Source organism: Delphinus delphis, chromosome 1 (assembly GCF_949987515.2).
Source record: "Delphinus delphis chromosome 1, mDelDel1.2, whole genome shotgun sequence".
NCBI classification, from domain to species: Eukaryota; Metazoa; Chordata; class Mammalia; order Artiodactyla; family Delphinidae; genus Delphinus; species Delphinus delphis.
The window spans coordinates 21,305,470-21,322,743 of NC_082683.1; the positions used below are offsets into that span (position 1 = coordinate 21,305,470).

At 60.5% G+C, this 17,274-nt stretch overlaps 1 protein-coding gene across 1 annotated transcript in view; it reads right to left on the reverse strand.

Moving 5' to 3' along the window:
• Nucleotides 1-16,714, reverse strand: part of AHDC1 (AT-hook DNA binding motif containing 1) — a 64,997-nt gene extending 48,283 nt beyond the window's left edge. Inside the window, exons 1-2 of the mRNA XM_060017090.1 lie at nt 16,215-16,714; nt 15,886-15,983 (exon numbers count right to left, since the gene is read on the reverse strand). The gene's annotated coding sequence lies outside the window, so the exon portion shown is untranslated. The remainder of the gene's footprint in view (nt 1-15,885; nt 15,984-16,214) is intronic.
• Between the last annotated feature and the right edge of the window lie 560 nt (nt 16,715-17,274).

Here is a 17,274-nt window from a genome sequence, read left to right on the forward strand (position 1 = left end):
CCACCCAGAGCCCTCATGCTCCTCTAACCTTCCGAGGTGCTTTGCCTCCACCCTCACACCCTGCGCTCTGTTGTCCACGTGAGCTGTGGTTACGGTGTGTGAGCTTCCTGAAGCCGCAGATCACCTCCCTCCCCTCTGGGCCCCAGCACCTGGCACAGTACCCAGCACTCAGTAGGTGCTCAGTAAAATCTCCTCCTCATCTGATGCCCTGCCACGTCCTACCGATAACCGACAATAATGGCTACTGTTTATCGAGCATATACCATAAGCCCGGCTCCGGTACTGTCTCCCACCCTCATGTGATGGACCCAGGTCACAGAGGTTGTGTGACTTTCCTGAGGTCACAGCTCTGGAACTGGAACCCCACTGGTTCTTGTGCCTAAATGAGTCTCCTTTCCTTCCCACTCACCTCTTCTAGGTCAGACCACCATCATTTCCTCACCCTGTCCTGTCACTAAAGACTTCCCATGACTCCTTGTGGCCCACTAGACAAAATCTAAACCCCTGAGCATGGCATCTAAACTCTGTGACATCTGGCTTCTTCCCTCTTTGCAGCTTCTCCTCTAGTCTCTGAGCATCACCTCAGTTTCCAGCCTACTGTACCTTGATTTACTTGTAGGCTCTGCACATGCTTTTCCCTCTGCCTAGAACACCCTTCCCCTACTTTTCCTCCTGTGAACTCCTACACATCTCTCAACATCCAAGATCAAGGGTTACCTTCCATTCTAGTCAGATGAGACAAGCAGCAAACGAATTGGACACAAAATTGAGAGCTCTACGAGGGAAGGACCTGTGTCATCATAGTATCCCCAATGCTTAACCCATAATCAGTGCTCAGTCAACATTTGTTGAATGAATAAATGAATACTCTATATATTCTTGTTGACTAAACGGAAAAATGGCAAAAGAATACAAGGCCACAGTATGCAGGGCTGGAGGTGGAAGGGAAGAGACTGAGGCCAGGAAGGCCAAGGACGTGGTGGAGTACAGTGACAAGTACTTCAGGGGCTGCTCTGCAGCAGAGCCACGCTCTTGGCAGAGGGAGTGTTTGTGAGAGACAGAGGAAGGAAAGTGATGGTGTGAGGGAGGCTCTGAAAGTATGTGTGTGTGTGTGTGCACGCACGCGCGCATGTGAGAAGGCGGTGGGGATGTATGCGGGGGAGTGTGCGTGTGTGTGTGTGCTGCATTTGTGAATTAGTCTGTGAGAGCGGTGCTGAGGAAGTATGTGAAGGAGCGCGTGTACATGGCTTGTGGGTCTGTGGCAGAGAGCCCGTGCGTTCTATTTGTGCATGGGGGTCTGCGTGAGAAGGCGAGGGTGTGGGCCACGAGGGCTGTGCAGGAGGTTGTGCATGTCTGCGGGGCGAGGGGGTGGGGAAATGATTGAGAAAGACAACAAGGAGGGGACACCTGAGGGGGGGTGTGAGGGAGAAACCGTAAGTGTGCGGGCGTGGAGGGTGTCGTGGTGAGCACGTGCGGGAGGAGACGGTGTGACCGTGAGTGTGCATGACGCGGAGGGTAAGGTAGGATGTCAGGGCGCTGCTGAGGGTGTGGCTGCGTGGCCTTGGCCACGGGCCGGGAGCCAGAGGTGGGGGCTGGCCCTGGGCCCAGGGTGGGGGGCTCTGACCGAGCAGAAGGTTCCTCAGAGTTCTCCCTGGAGCCACGGGCGCCAGATCACCACGTCCCCAGGCAGAGAGGCCGAGCAGGAGGCCCAGATGTGTGTGTGCGCCTCACATTTTGTCCACAGCAAAACCTCTGGGCATTTATTTGTCTTTGTCTGTGTCCGGGTGTGCACGCCTGTGCTTGTGTGCGTGCTGCCGGCTGTGTGTCTGTGCCTGTCTTTGTCTCTGTATGTTTTTGGGCCTTTGTCTAAGTGTGTGTGGCGGTTGGTCTAGGCTTGCCCACAAGACTGTGTCTGGGGTTGTGTGTGTCTACGTGTATCTGTGCCTGTGGGGCACCGGGCGTCCTTGATCTGTGCATGTCTAAGTAGGGCTGCGAGCATCCCCCTGGACCGCCTGTTTGTATCTCTGTCTGTGTGGCCTTAGTGTGAGTGGGAGAACGTTGTGCTTTGGAGACTGTGGGTCTAGATCTCGGTGTATCTTTAAGTGTGAGTGTGTGCTTGTGTATCTGCGTGTGAGAGTCTGCCATGCGTTGTAGTATGGAAATGCTTATGTGTGCCTGTGGAAGGTGCATTTGTGAGACCAAGGAACTCCGTGTGTCTCTGTGCCTCTGTGTGTGTATGTGTGTGTTGGGTGTGAGGGGTTTGTCACAGACTGGTGAGCAAGTTAATCTCAGACTCCGTGACACGTGGAATAAAATCACGCTCCCATAATGGGATCATTCGTCTTCCTGTCCAAGGAGAGAACCAACTCTTCACCCTCCACCCTGGAGGAGCCAGTGGGGCCAGGGCCAGGCTTAGGCCCCTATGCAGGCCCCCCTGTGGCCTCAGCACCCTACCCCCACCTCTCCTCTGCCACACCAGGCTCATTCTGCCTCCAGAGTGCCCCGGTGCCCACTGCTGGCTGGGCTAGGCTCCAGGACATGTGACGGAGCCTTAGAGGCCTGTCCTGGGCCCCCCAGCCCCACCCACTGCTGAGGAGGGCCCTGCCCCAGATGGGAGGGCGGGTGCAGGAAGGAATCTTTGGGCCCCTCCTCCTCCCGGAGGGGAGGGATGAGCTGCAGGCCCGACCGGGATTTTCCATCTCTCAGCAACAAGATTCCTGGTGAGCAGGCTGCGAGGCTTGGCAGGGCGCCTGCCGGAGACCCGCCCTCACCCGCCAGGACGCCTGGGTCTCCAGGGCCGGGCAGCAGCGGGTTCCCTGGGGAGCTAGGAGGGCCCCAGAACTTCAGGCTACAGCTGCCCGGGACTATGGGAAAGCCGGACCCTTCCAGGCTCCCACCCCCAACCACAGACGGCTCCTCAGCCCCCCAGGCAAACCGCCACCCTTCTCCTGGCCTCTCCCCAGCCTCGGCCTTTGCTTCAGAGAGCAGCCCAGCCACCCAGCACCACCCACTCCCTACCTGAGCCTCAGCGCACACCCAGCCTGAGTTCAAGACCTCACCTCTGGGTGTGAGGGCTCTCAAGGCCAGGACTGTGCTGCTTATCTCAGAATGGGGCTTCTGAGGACAGGGCCATGTGTCCCGCAGCTGTGAAATCCCTCTTGGTCTTAGCACTCCTTCCTGACTGAGCAGTCAGGCACCAGGAGAGGATTTCAAACCCAAGGCTGGGGAAACTGAGGCAGTGAAGCTCTCTGCCCTGCCTACCGTTATGAATCAGAGGCCAAATCCAGGAGTCTAGACACACAAGTTCTTAATTCTGTCCAGCGGCAGTGGCTGCAACTTGTTCTTCCCCATAGGGGGTGCAATTTCGGGGGGGGCATCAGTTGGAGGGAGAGGGGAATGGGCAGGTGGACCCCCCTCAACCCTCAGACTTGGATGAGCAGCCAGAGAGCAGGTTTGGTAGGAGATTAAGGTCGAGGAGAAGAGAACCCAGACGCTCCAAGATTTATGACCCTAATTCTTCTCCCTTAAATTCCCCTCCAAGCCCCCCAGCCCTAGCCTGGTCCCTCCAGGGTCATGCTGTGGCCCCAGGCCAATGTCAAGGCCTTAACCCATCCATCAGCTGTTGCCAGGGAGTTTCCACCCCAATGGGTCCCAAAGGGAGGAGATCAACTGACACTACGGGCCCAGACTGACGGGGAAGGGGCATGGCCCTAAAGAGGTGGCCAACAGCCCCCTGCCCCCTCCCAGGATGCAGGGGCTCACAACCTCCAGGGCAGAAGCTAGGCTGGTGGGTGGGGTCCAGGAGGAGGTGACCTCCCAGCTCTGGCACCACTCCCAGCCCCACCCTTCCAACAGGCCAGGAGACCTGGGGTCCCACGGGGCCCTACAGCTCACAGGGTGTGTGGCCTTGGGCCCTTGCTGCTCCTCTCCAGGCCTCAGCCACCCCACCACGCAATGCAGGAAGTGGTCTGGATACCCCAGGCATCCCCCCTTCAGCTCCGCTCCCTCAGTGCTAAGCCCTGCCCTCTCTCCAGTCCAGGGGTGTCACCTAGAATCTGGGCCAGATGGGGTGAGGCTTTGGCAGTTAACTGGAGGAGCCCCTGAAGCCACCCAAGTCAGAGCTGAAGAGCGTATGGTGCTCACTCCTCCACCGCACACCCATTTTCCAGAAGAGTGAAACTGAGGCCCTGAGAGAAGGTCGGGGTCTGCACCAAGACCTGAGTTTTACTGGTGGGATGGTTAAGAGCACAGGCTCTGGGGACAGAAAGACTTAAGATTAAAATGTCAGCTGCAACAGAAACTTGTTATGTGAAGTCCCTTGCCTTCTCAGCCTCAGATTCCTCATCCATAAAATGGGCAATAGTGCCTCCCTCCTACGACTGCTGAGTTGAAATAAGAAAACGCATGTAAAGGGCTCGGCCAGCGTAGCAAACGCTCGGACAATGGTAACTATCATGACTGTGGGTAGTATTAACACAAAGCCAAGTGGCCGGGGGGAAGGGTAGGTGGGGTCCCGACCTGGCTCACCCTCCAGACCAGGAGGGCCAGCCAAATTCCTCAAAGCCCCCCAGCTGTCTCCCCTCTTCGTTAAAGGCCTCTCATTAGTGAGCCTGGGCACCTGCCCCTCCACACGTAATAAGCCTCATTAGTATCTTAGCCCCAAGCTCTGAGCCCAGAGTCTGTGCATGTGCACACGCGTGAGGGTGGGGGGCTGCGACAGGCCACCAGCCAGGAGACAGCATCCCCGCCAACCACACCCCCTGCCTGTCATCAGCAGGGCCCGTCACCACCCAGCTTGTCACCTGCCTGCCTCGCACCCGCACCACCTGTCACCCACCCAGCTCATCACCCACCCAGCCCATCACCTGCACCACCTGTCACCCACCCAGCTCGTCACCCACCCAGCCCATCACCTGCACCACCTGTCACCCACCCAGCCTGTCACCGGAGCTGCCTGACAGGCCTCTGGGTGGGGGACAGGAGATGGGGAGGAGAAGACCACAGGGGTGTGGAGCTGGGGGCCCCAGAGACCCTGTAGGACCCCCACTTCAGCTCGGCATCCTGCAGCATCGCCATGGCAACGTCTCAGCCGCAACCACTTTCCCAAACATCCCCCGCCCCCCCACCCCCCCCACCCCCCCAGGCCCTGCTCTTAGCTGAGCTGAGGCTGAGAAGAGCCTTGAGTGACAGCAGAACGGGACAGGAAGGAGGTGCTCATCAGCTGGCTGGCCTTGGCCATCCCTGCCCTCTCTGGACTTGGTTACTCCATCTGCAAAATGGAGGGGCTGGAACTGGGGAGGCCCCTGTACAGCGGGTCATCCCTTCCCGGCCTGCATTTGCTGAGCCAGTGGTCAGTTAACCTGTGAAGGCTGGTGGGGGCGGGGTACAAAAGGACAGGGGGTTCTGGGTTCTTCCACACTCCCTTGCCCTGGCCCAGCTCACATAGGCTGGGCCTCTGGCCCAAGCTCACATAGCAAAAGAGGAGGAGCAGGCTGGAAGGCAGAGGGGCTCTGCCACAGGACTGCCAGCTGGAGATGAGGCCACAGTGGGTGACCCAAGGCTGAGTGGGCCCCCACCTCCAAGCTGCATTATTTATAAAACCCAGAGCTCCTAGCCCAGCAACAGCTGCGGTGCCGCCCCTCCAGGGGGCACAGGCAGCGGTGGAAGGGTGGTGCCTCCCCGGGGGAGCCCCCTGGGGTCCTGGGCTCCCTCCACAGCTGGCCGGGGCAGGGGCTGAGGTGGGAAAGGGGCGGCCGCGCCATCCTTCCCCTCCCAGCCCCCTCTCCTCTCCTCTCCTCCAGGCAGGCGGCGATAGGATTACTTCTGCATGACTGCCCGCTCCACAGGGTTCCAGAGACCCTCCTGCCTACAGCAATCTTTAAAATTCCTGTAGCCCGGCCTCTCTCCCTTTCTCCCCACAGTGAATGCTCCAGCTTCTACCGCAGTGTGCCCGCGGCCGCCACCACCACCAGCGAGCTGGCCCGGGCCCCAGGTCCCCGGAGCCACGGGCAAAGGTAGACCCATCCTCGGGGTGTCCCTCGGAACCCTCTGAGGCCCAGGCCCTGGCCCATCCCCTCCGGCCCCTGGTGCCCGTCCAGCCCCACAGGGCAAGGCTCAAGCTGGGGTCGGGCCTGCCAGCTGCGCCAAGGAGGACCGGCACATACGTGCAAACACACCTGGTGGGTCCTGGCGTGCCTGGCCACATCCTCTGCTGCCAAAACCTGGATGTCCCCACCTCTGCTCTAACCGCCCCCTCCCTAACCTCACTAATCCTTGCTACCCTGGGGTGGGCAGACAGCTGGGCCAGGCCAGCGCCTGTGGCTCCCCAGGGCACAAGAAGCAGGCAAGAGATCGATCCACTGAATTTTTTAAGGCTCTAATGGAGCCTGCCTCCCCAGACTTGGGGCCTGGGACACAGGCGATCTCTCAGGGACCCCTCCCTCAGCATTGCAGTCGCTTCCTCTTTCAGGTCTAGGGGGTCGGGGCACCTTTCTAGGAGCCTTTCCCCCAGCAAGAGAAGAGGCACGAGGGGCCCCTGGGAAAGAGATGGGATTGGGGGGCTGTGAGCAATACCCAGAGGCCCCCCCAGTCTCCCCAGCCCTAATGCAGGCAGAAGCAGCTCAGCCTCTAAATCACTCCCCTCATGCTGCCCTCTGAGGCGGATTCTGTGCATCTGTAATTAGGGGGTGGAACAGATGGTGGAGATTCCGTTTAAAATCATGCATCTAGTAAAGTAACCTTCACTGTCGGAACTGACTCCCAGGGAGACCAAGCCCCAAGCCCGGATCTGGGGGGGGGGGGGGGGTGGGAGGGGAAGCATGTCAAGCCAGCACCTTGTCCATCTTTTTTCCTGAAGCTCCAGGCCCAATGTCCCCCTCAGGTGAGCCCAAGAAGAGGGGGATTTGGCAAGCACCTGAGAAAGTGCAGGCTGGGGGTAAATCCCCCTGCCCAGGCCGCCCCCACCTCCCACCCATACACGACAGAGTCAGGGCAGGGCTGGGTACTCAGAGTTCTTGGCTGACACACCAGGATGACCAGGTGCCAAGAAGCCCCCAAAGAGGCCCCAAACCCCCAAAGCCCAGGCCAGGGTGCCCAGAGCACAGGGTCTTGGGTGGGGCAGCTTTGAACCAGATGTACAGCCTCACTGTCCAGGAATGAAAGGCCTGGGGCAATGAGGGGGGGTGGAGATGCCTCCCCAGGCAGAGGAGGCTCTGGGAAGTGGGGGAGGACCAGGCAGCCCAGAAACGAGAGAGAGCACAGAAGAGTGGGCCAGTGTGTCTGCAAGGCTGAGGCTATCTGCGGGGAGGTTTGGGGGAGGGAGGCTGGGGAGGACAAGGTGGGGTGGGGGGGCGGTGACGGAGAGCGCTGAGGAGGGAGGCTGTGCTGGAACGTGTGATGGTGGGAGTGCGGCTGCAGGGTGAGGTGTGGGCGCAGGGCGGAGCTGCTCTGAGGGGTGACTGGGCTGGGGCCCTGTGTGTTTGTGTATGAGTGCGGGACTGGTGTTTGGAGAGGGGCGGGGGCTGTCCCTGGGCCCTTGGATGGCTGAGGAAAGTACTGGAGCTGGAGCTTGCTGGGGAATGCACAGAGGACTGCTTGTTTGAGGAGGTGCTGGGATCTGGGGTGTGTGTGTGCGTGTGCGTGTGCGGGGTGCGCATGCACGTGCACGGCCTGGAAGGTACGAGAAGCTGAGGGGACACTACTGTTCAAAGATGCACCGTGTCTGTGTGTTTGAGGTAAATGGTGTGGCTGCAGCGGTGTCCTCCTCTGCGTGGGTTTTGAGGCGGTGTGTGTACATGTATGTCGCAGGGAGAGTTTGGAAAGGTGTAGGGGGCTGTATCGGTGTGTCTGGGGACGTGATGAGCTGCAGCGGAGGGAAACGCTGGGGCCGTCGGGAGAGTCTGAGGGTGTCTGGTTAGGTGCTGGGACTCTGAGAACCTGAGTGTGTGGAAGGTATTAGGGCTAACAGTAGGGTCCTGGGTGTATCTGGGGAGGTGCTGGGATTGGAGGAAGAGTTGATATGTTTGAGGATGTGGTAGAAGCCTTGTGTGTGTGTTGGGGTGTCTGGGGGTATACTGGGGGTCATAAACATCTGGGTTTTGGTTAAGTACTAGGGCTGTAATATGTGTTTGGGTGAGCAGGCATGTGGTGGTTGTGTGTTTGGGGGCGTGCTGGGGCTGTGTGTTTAGGGGTGCTGGAGCTGTGAGTGGGGAAGTGGTTGTGTATTTAGGAGGTGCGAGGGGCTGGAGTTGGGCCCCTGTGCCCAGACAGGTGATGGGGCTGCGGGGTGAGGGCGGGTGCCCCTCTGAGGAGGTGAAGGGCAGAGTCCTGGCCTTTGCTCAGGGGCCCACCTGGGGGCTGCCCGCTAGAGCCCCTCTGCCGGTGGTGCCCGCCCACCCCCAGACCCCACGTCCGGGTGTCGAGACAGGCAGTCCATCTGTCTCTTCCTGTGCCCAGGCCGAAGGCGCAGTGCCGCCTCCTCGCTCCCTGGGGGGGCGGCAGCAGATCCCAGCCCACCCATCTGCCTTCAGATGGTCGAGGCAGGAGCCTCCACAAAGCTGCCTGGAGGGCATCCCTGTGTTTGAAGAGGCACGGGCTGGGGGGTGGGAGGAACTGCACAGCAAACAGTCCTCGTGGAGGCTCCTTTGAAAACCACTGACGCCAGGAGAGACGAAGAGGGAGGACAGGGGCGGGTATGTCTGTCCTTGTGCGTCTGTGCGGGTCAGCGCCCAACTGTGTGCCTCGGAGCCCCTTCGCATGTGTTCATGCCGGTGGCCTCTGTTCAAGCAGCATCCTTGCCTTGGAAAACAGCCCTCCAACCCAGGCTACGAGCTCACAGCCTCACACAGGCAGCTACCCCCTCATCCATGCACCCTGCCTACACTACACTCACACGCAAACATCCCCCACACCTTCACATCTGCAGAACACTGCACCCTGGTACACATGCCCCTCAGCCCCAGAGTCCCAGTCCTTCACATGTGTACGCCCATGACACACACCCGCACACTGCAAAGCCAGGTACAGCCACATGCACCTGTCACATATGCATGCCTCCACACAGACATACCCGACAAGTAGCTGTCACACCCACACCCACACACTCCACACACCTTGGGGAGTGGATCTCCCTGTCACACCCATATCCCACCTCATATGCACTCAGTCTCTCTCATACACATTGTAACAGACACTCACCATCCCTTATACCTGTACATACGTGCACATGTTTGTACACGTGCATACACACTCTCACCAGCTCTCAGCTCTTTCACACCAGCCAATTTCTCTGTGTCCAGGCCAGGCCCTGCAGGAAGGCTGCCACCGGCTTAAAGTGTCTCCTGCCTCCCTGCCCTGGCAGCTAGGTCAGAGTGGGGGGCATACCCCCCCCATGACACCATGGCTCCCTGGGAACCCTGATCTTCCCCTCCAGAGAGAAAGAGTCCTCTCTCTGCTCTGGGGTGACGGCCACTGTTGTGTGAGAGTGTGACTGTGTATGTGTGTGTATCAACATGTTTCGAGAAGCCACGATGAGGCCTGTGTGTCACTGCCTGTATGGGTAAGAAAGCATAGGGACAGGTTCACCGGTTATGTTTGTGAGATTCAGGATGAGTGTGGGAGCAGAGACATGTATGCCACAAAATGTGTATTTGTGAGTGTGTGTGAGGCCAGGCCCCTGCGGACAGGCGTGAGTATGGGGGGGTGCACTTACACAAGGAGACACACAGTGAGTGTGAGTGGGGAGTGAGTGGGGAGTATTCTGGGATATTTTCTGAGACAAGAGGTATGTACATTTGTGAGTAGGGGTCAGGGCTAGGAGAGGCACCCTCCGCAACTCCCTCCCCCTACAAAGAGCTCAGGGGAAAGGGGTCTCTGGGATCTGGGGGGAGTGTGTGTGTGTGTGTGTGTGTGTGTGTGAGTGTGTGTGAGTGTGTGTGTGTGTGTGTGTGTCTTCCTCTCTCTCTTTCTCCCTGACCTCTTTAGCAGCTGGAAACTGAGCCGGGGGTGGAAGGAATGGAGACTTGGCTGGCCTGGGGGTTTGGGGAGGGAAGCAGGAGAAAACACCTTCCAGATTCTCATCAAATCCTTGTTTGTGGTTTGTAGCCTTCAGTCTCTCCTCTCTCTTTCTCTAGGTCTGGGTTTCCCCCTTTCTTTATCTCTTCCTGCCCCTCCCTCTCTCCCCCATATCTCTCCTTCTCCCATCTCAGTCACCTTGTCTCCCCCCTTGGATCTCCCTGTCTCCAAGTCCCTGTCTCTCTCTGTCTGTTTCTTTCTCCCCAGGCCCTTCCATTTTTCTGACTTCTGTCTCTGCCAGCACCTCTGTATGTCCGTCTCTCCCAGTCCTGGTCCATCTGTCTGTCTCTCTCCGTCTGCCTGTGCGTGGGTGTCTCTGTCCATCTGCTCCGCCACCCATCTGTCTGGTTGTCTGTGCTAGTCCTTCTAAGGGTGCCCACTCGCTCACCAAGACACCCTCCCCCAGGTCAGCAAAGGCCTCTCCTGGCTCAGGGGGCGGGGAGGGGGTGCAGAGCTGCAGCTTCTGGAAGCTTCAGTAGCAGCTGGCGGAGCTGGGAGTTCGAGGCCAGCCAGCTGCAGAAGTGGCCCCTCCCCTGGGCTCCCAAGCCAAGGACCCCAGAGCAGAGAGAGGAGAAAACAGGGCCTCACTGCAGCTGAGTCTGTGTGCGTGCGTGTAGGGGGAGGCAGGGGGCCTCACTTTGCCTTCACTTCACCGTTCCCCCCAAAGCCAGGCCCTGTAGGAGAGGAAGCTTCAGTGCCCACCTCCCTCATCCCCTCACCAATGGAAGAGACGCTGGGGATCCAGGAGGGAAGGGCTGGGGGATGCCAGGCCTTGGACGAAGCCATAGCTTCCTGTCAGATGGGTGGGAGGGGGGCTCCTTCCCTCCTCCCTCCCAAGCAGTCCCTGGGGATCCCTCCAGTGCTGGTCCCAGCTCCGGACACGAGGGGCCCCATAGGCAGTTCTCACCAGCTCCCACAGGGACCATTCCTACCTCCCGGCTGCCCCAGTGCCTCTGACCCACAGGGATAAGGTGGAGGGGGGTGGATCACAAGGGTGTCTCCTCCCTCCCCAAATAGAGGTTGGCTCTGGACATCTGGAGTTCGTGGCCCTGTCTACGCCCTGGCCATCCTGAGAGGCCCCAGGCAGTCCACCTACCATTGCCAGCCCGGCACCACACACACACACACTGCAGCCCAGCACTCGTCACCGCCACTCCCTGGCCCAGCAACTCTGAGGGCTCAAGAGGGGCCCTAGCGCGGAGACCTGCACCCTACACTGACTGGTGGCAGCCTCCAGCAGGGCCCCGGCACAAAGCCAGCAGCTGGAGGAGGTACCCCCAACACTTCCCAGGAGGCTCTGTTCTTCCCTCTCTAAGAAGAGCTCACAGTCCAAATCCCACAATAGATGGGGAAACTGAGGAAGGGATGGGATGACACAGTCAGTCATTCTTCCTGAGACCCTGGGGTGGGATCATAAATGAGGAATAGGGAATGAAAAGGACGCCGGGACGCCGCAGGGGCAGAATCTGGCTCCTTCCTGACCTGCCACGGGCAAAGTCCATGTTGGCTGCACAGCCCTGCACAGCCCTACCGCTGGGCCAGGGCCAGGGGCTGGCTCCCTCCCTCTAGAGCTCTCCTTGCCCCTGGCTGGGCCCCCTCCCTCTCCTCGCTTCTGAGCAGCCCTCCCTGCCCTCTCCCTCCCAGCTCTGGCTCTCTCATCCTCAGCTCTTGGAAGCCTGACTCACTGTTTCCCCTCCTCTCTCCCCTCCCTCCCTCTCTCCCGGCAGCGGCGCCTCCCCCTCCCCTGGGGGGGCTCTGGCCACAAGGGTGCCCGCCTGCTCCTCTCTGCAGGCTCTGGCCCCCTCCGCACCCAGGAGGCCCCCTGCAGCTGTTCCAGCTCTCTAACTACAGAGAGGTGGACGGAAAGAGCCTGGGTCCCAGGCAAGCAAGGGGAGGGGGCCCCTCTAGACTGGATTTCCTCCTGTCAAACAAGGTGGGGGGATCCAATCGGATGACACCCCTGGTGTCTCTAACGGTCCTAATGTTCCCCACTTTTAAAAGCCCGGTGCCTCCTGACACAGAGCGCCCACAACCTGTGGGGCGCTGTACCTGCCTCAGGCTCCGCCCCCAGGTCCAAAGAAGAGGTCGGCTCTGTTCCCAGAAATTTGGGGAGAGGGGAGACGCTGCCCTGGGGCAGGAGCATTAGTCAAGTGACCCCTGGAATCCCCCTGTCTCCCCGTTCTCTCTCCTCCCGTGGGAGAGCTTCCTTCTCTCCCTCTCCCACCTGTCCTCCTCTCTTTTCCCAGAGACGTTCGCTTGTCTCTCCTCCAGATACTATCCTAGCAGCATTTGATCTTGGGTGAGAGGCTCTCAGTGCCCGCTCATTTTGGGCTGTGGGGTGGGGAGTGGCACATGCCTAGGCCTTCTTGGTCCCCTGGATGCCATCTCCAGGGGCTGTGATCCTGGCTCTTCTCCTTGACCGTTTTCTCTCTCACCCCCTCATCACTGGCTTCTGTCACCATCTTTTCCTCTTTCCACCTCAAGTCCGGCTCTCTGGGTCTCTTTCCTCCCCACCTCCCCCAGCTCTCTCCCTGGGGGGCCCATCTGCTGACATTAGCAACAATGTTACCGTTGCTCCCCCCCTTCAGTTCCCAGCTCCACCCCATCCTGGCTTCCCCCTCCCCAGCTCTGTCCCAAGAGACCCAGGGGACCCAGAGGCAGAGCTGGGCTCCATCCCATAATGGTGAGTCTGCTTGACCTCACTAATCACACCAGAAGTGCCTGGGCATCTGGTATGAAGGCATGGCACCCTGTGGTCTTGGGTGGCTGGCCTGGGGCACAGAGCTCTGTATTCCACAAACCAAAAAAAAAAAAAAAAAAAAAAAAAAGAAGTTGACTTGGGGTGGGGCAGAGAAGAGGGGAAGTGAGGGGGATCAGGTTTGCCTGGAGAAAGCCCCTGTCCAATGGGGAACAGAGGCAAGAGGAGGTAGTGGCTCGAGCCAGCGCTCCAGGCTGATTGAGAACAAGCAATGTCCCTCTGGGGCTCTGCCGGTCCAGATCAGCCCCCCCTAAAAAAAAAAGGTCTTCTGCCAGGGACAGTTTGCCCCGCAAGCCTCCAGCACAGCCACACCAAGCAGGTAAAGATCCCGTCTCTGTCTCTTAATCTCCTTTAGAATCCAAATCCATCCTCCCTACAGTATACCCCCCACTGAGCTCAGCAGGGGGTTCCATAAGCCTCCCTGCCCCAATCTAACCAGGTGGAATGGGGGGGACAAAGCCCCCCAGCTCCCAAGCCCCCTCACCAAAGGCCCCATCAAGGGCTGCGGAGCAATGCAAAACAATCCTGGAACCCACACACCTCCAAACTGAGAAGCAGCCCTGTCCATCCACAGCACCTGGGGGTGCTGGGGCTCCCTGCCCCCACGACCCTGCTCCAGACCCCCCAGCCCAGCAACCATAATAACAGCAAGCTCTTTTTCTTTATGACACCAAATTCCCCCAAGCCGAACAGCTCCTTCCATCACTACCTCAGCCATAGATCACATTAAAAACTCACAGAGGGCAACTTAAACACATCACATTTGTTTCTCTCTATATTATTTCAAAAGTAACGGCATTAAAAATGGATTTTACTACAGAAAATAAATATCAACACGTGGGCCGGGAGCCCAGGCAGGGGGAGAGAGCCCACCAGGAGAAGGTCCCTGAGGGCTTGGGCACAGCTTAGGCACTGACCAAGGAGGTGGCTGAGAGGACAGACTACACCTGGGGTGGGGTGGGGTGTGGGGGGAATGCCTGGGGAGGGGGCAATGCCCGCCCACCCGGGCACCTGCCCCAATGCCAGACCAAGAGGGACAAGAGTCACTGGTTTGAACTGGTCCCCCAAAGCTCATGCCCTCACTGATCTTTGCAACCTCTGGAGGATAGAAGCTCTGGGGCAAGAAGTTCACTAGTCTCTAGGGGTTACTCCAACTATTGACACAGCAGAAGAAAAAAATGAATTCAACTTACTATCCAGTTTGATTTTCCATTACTATAAAAATATACATCTGCTCAAAGGAGGGAGATGGCAAGCTGCAGGCACATGCCACCTGGGGGGTCCCCCCGCAGCTCACCACCACAACCCAGCCTGCCCCTCCAGGCGGCAGGGGTGGGGGCTGTGTGTGGGTGGGGGACGACCAACTGGTAATCTGTCACCTACAGCCCCAGCTCACACAGCTACACACACCGGGCCACACGGAACAGGAACAAGCCAACAATAGAAACACCCCAAATGCTCCTGGCAGGACTCTGCCCAGGCCCGGGCGCATGCCCCCGCCCCGCCGGCGGCAGCAGCGGACAAAATGTGGCCACCCTGACCCGGAGGCAAAGCTTGTCCTCACACCCTGAGCTCTGCCCAGGGAGCTGGGGCCAAGTCCCGCCTGACACCAACTGGTCCGGCGGGAAACGCCTGCCCAGCCAGACAGGCACAGGCCCCCCAAGGGTCCCTCCTTGTGCTCAGGGGCCAGGCTGGTGCAGCCTGGCCCTACCTCCCAGGGTGACGCCTGGGCCCAAATTCAGCTGGCCCTGCCAGTCAGGCACTGGTGCAGAACGGAGGGCACCAGGCTCAGCCCCTCCCAGCCCAGCCCCAGGGCCCCCAAGCTAGGAGGGAGGGGGGGACTCCCCACCCCTCCACATCTGGCCCTGGCCCCCAGGGTCTGCGGTAGAGAATTCCCGCCCCCGCTTCTCTCTCTCTCCCTCCTCCCTCTCAGTGCCCGCTGCCCGCCTCAGGGACGGCCCCAGCTCCCGCCTCCGGCCAGCAAGGCCCACATCCTTCCTCCCTCAGCTGGCCCCTTCGCCTGGCAGGAGGCTGGGGGGTCAGGCTGCTGGGGAACCCCTCCAGCTCCCATCAGTCTTCATCCCCAGCCCCCAAACTCTGGGTTGCTGTCCCTTTTCCTGTAGAACAGGAAACAAGGTTATTTCCTAGACTCAGAGCCAGCCCCCTGCCCCTCTGGCTCTGCCTGGGGACCAGGACCCAGCAGGGGAATGCGCCCTTAGCCAGAAAGCAGAGGGATTCTGCAATTCACCCCCAGCTACCGGCCCAGGGGGCTGACAGCTGTCACTCAGCACCCCACCCCCTGGGGAAGAGGGGGCCGATTCAATCAGAGCCTCAGAGGAAACGCATTGATAGGCGATTATTTATTTATTTATGCAAAAGTGAGCCGACTTTGTTCGCCAGGTAACCGGGCACGCGGCCCAACCCCTACGGCCCTGGCCGCCCCCAAATCCCTCCTCCGCCCCACACCCCCTCCGGGTCATTAGGTCCCCGCCCCTCAACTCCCAGAGCACCAGCAGAACCTTGGGATTTGGGGGTTGAAGGGGAGGGGCTCCTCCCTCCGCAGTCTCCCCCTTTCCCAGGGCCGTTCCTAAAATCCAGCCTTGTTCTCCGCTCCCACGGTCCCCCCCTTCACCCACCCCCCCCCCCACATTCTCAGCAAGCTGGAGAGCAAATTGCAGTTTTAAATCCAAAGACGGAGGGAGGGGGAAGGAGGAGGGGGCGCGCGGCAGCGCTGGGCGCGCACCTCGCCCCCGAGCCGGGGGAGCCGCGGGGCGGCCAGGAAACCCGAGAACCCCCCCTCCCCGCCCCCCCTTCTCGTCCACCTCCCCCTCCCCCTTCCCGGCGCTGCCTGCCAGGCTTCGAGCCGAGCCCAGCCGAGCCGCGGGCCCCGGTGGAAACAAAGACCGATCGCACCGCGGGCACCGCAGCCACGGGGTCCGGCGGACCGGACCCGGGCGCGCGGAGGGGGCGCAGAGCCCCCCCGGTGCGCTGCACAAAAGAGCCCGGCCGGCCGGTCCCCAGCGGGGGTCTAGGGCTGGGGAGGAGGCGCCACTCACCGGAGTGCTGGGCTGCCGGCTCCGTTGGTCCGAGCCAGGCGAGGGGCTTTGGGGGGCGTCTGTCTTCCGGCCGCGGCAGCGACGCGGGCGCTCGGCAGCTGGGGAGAGCAGTCGTGGTGGAGCCCTGAGCCGCCCGCCGTTGCTGACAGCATGGCTCGCGCCTCGGCTCACATTCTCCGCCGCTAACTCCACTGGACACGGCCCCCCGCTCCCGCGGCGCCCCCCACCTCTATCACTCCTTCGCTCTCTGCGCCCCCCTCGCTCCCCCCACCGCGCACACACTCTCACAGCCCTGGACACCCCCGCCCCCACCCCCCCCAATTGCAAACCTGGGAGGGAACGCGCCCCGCGTAGTCCTCCTCCTGCTCCTCCTCCTCCGCCCTCCTCCCTCCTGCTCTCTCTGGCTGTCTGTCTGTCTCTCTGACTGTCTCTATCTCTCGCTCCCTCTGCCTTTCTCTGCTCTCAGAGCTGGGTGGGAAAAGGAAATGAGGACAGAAAGCAGACGCTGGCTTTGGGTGGTGGTAGCTGGATTCCCTCTCTCCCTCCCTCCCCCTCCTCCCCTCCCTCCTCCTGCCTTCTGCTCTCTCCGCTGCGAGCGGGGCTGAGCGCAGCCTGGCGGGTGGCTCGCTTTGCCCGCCCGCCCGCCTGTCTGTCTGTCTGGTCTGCCTCGCTCGCTCCCTCCCTCCGTCTCTCGCCCTCGCCCTGCCTGCCTGCCTGCCGCTCTCCGTCTCCGCCGCCGCCGCCGCTGCCTCTGCGAGCTCGCCTTACCTTCGCCGCTCACCATCCGGAACCCCAGGGGGGAGCGCGCGCGCGGCACGCCGGGACTTGTAGTCCCCGCCTCGGCCGCTCGGCCGCTCGGCGCGCGGGGCGGGCGGGGCGGTGCCAGCAGCTCCGACGGCGCGGCCGGGACCCTGCAGGGACCCCAGCGCCCGGGCCCCTCCGGCCGGGGCGAGTCCTGTTTTACCAAGGGGTGCTGGCTCTCCCCAAGGATTGGGAACGTTTCCTACGTTCCTAGTCCCCCGTGGGGGCTCTGGCTTGAGCGGAGGTTAGGGGCGGGAGCGAAGGGGCGGGGTCTGCGAAGGGAATGAGAGTAGAATAGGGAATCGAGGGATTAGCTAAAGGGCCTGCTACTTTCTGGGGCATCCCAATTAAATAAGAGAGGAAGAGGAAAGAGGAGAGGACCGGCTCCCTGAATTTGGGGGCATTCTCCCTTTATGAAAAGGTTTCCTACTGAGTAAAGCGCAAGGGTTTATGGCGAGAGGGCTGCTCTAGAAACCTCAAAGCCCACCAGCACCTCCTCCTCACTCAGTGACCCCGTCTCAAGTTCTGAGCTCTGGGTTTAGCGACCCCCACCAAAGCTTAGTGTTTCTAGAAGTCCAAGGGCGGCGA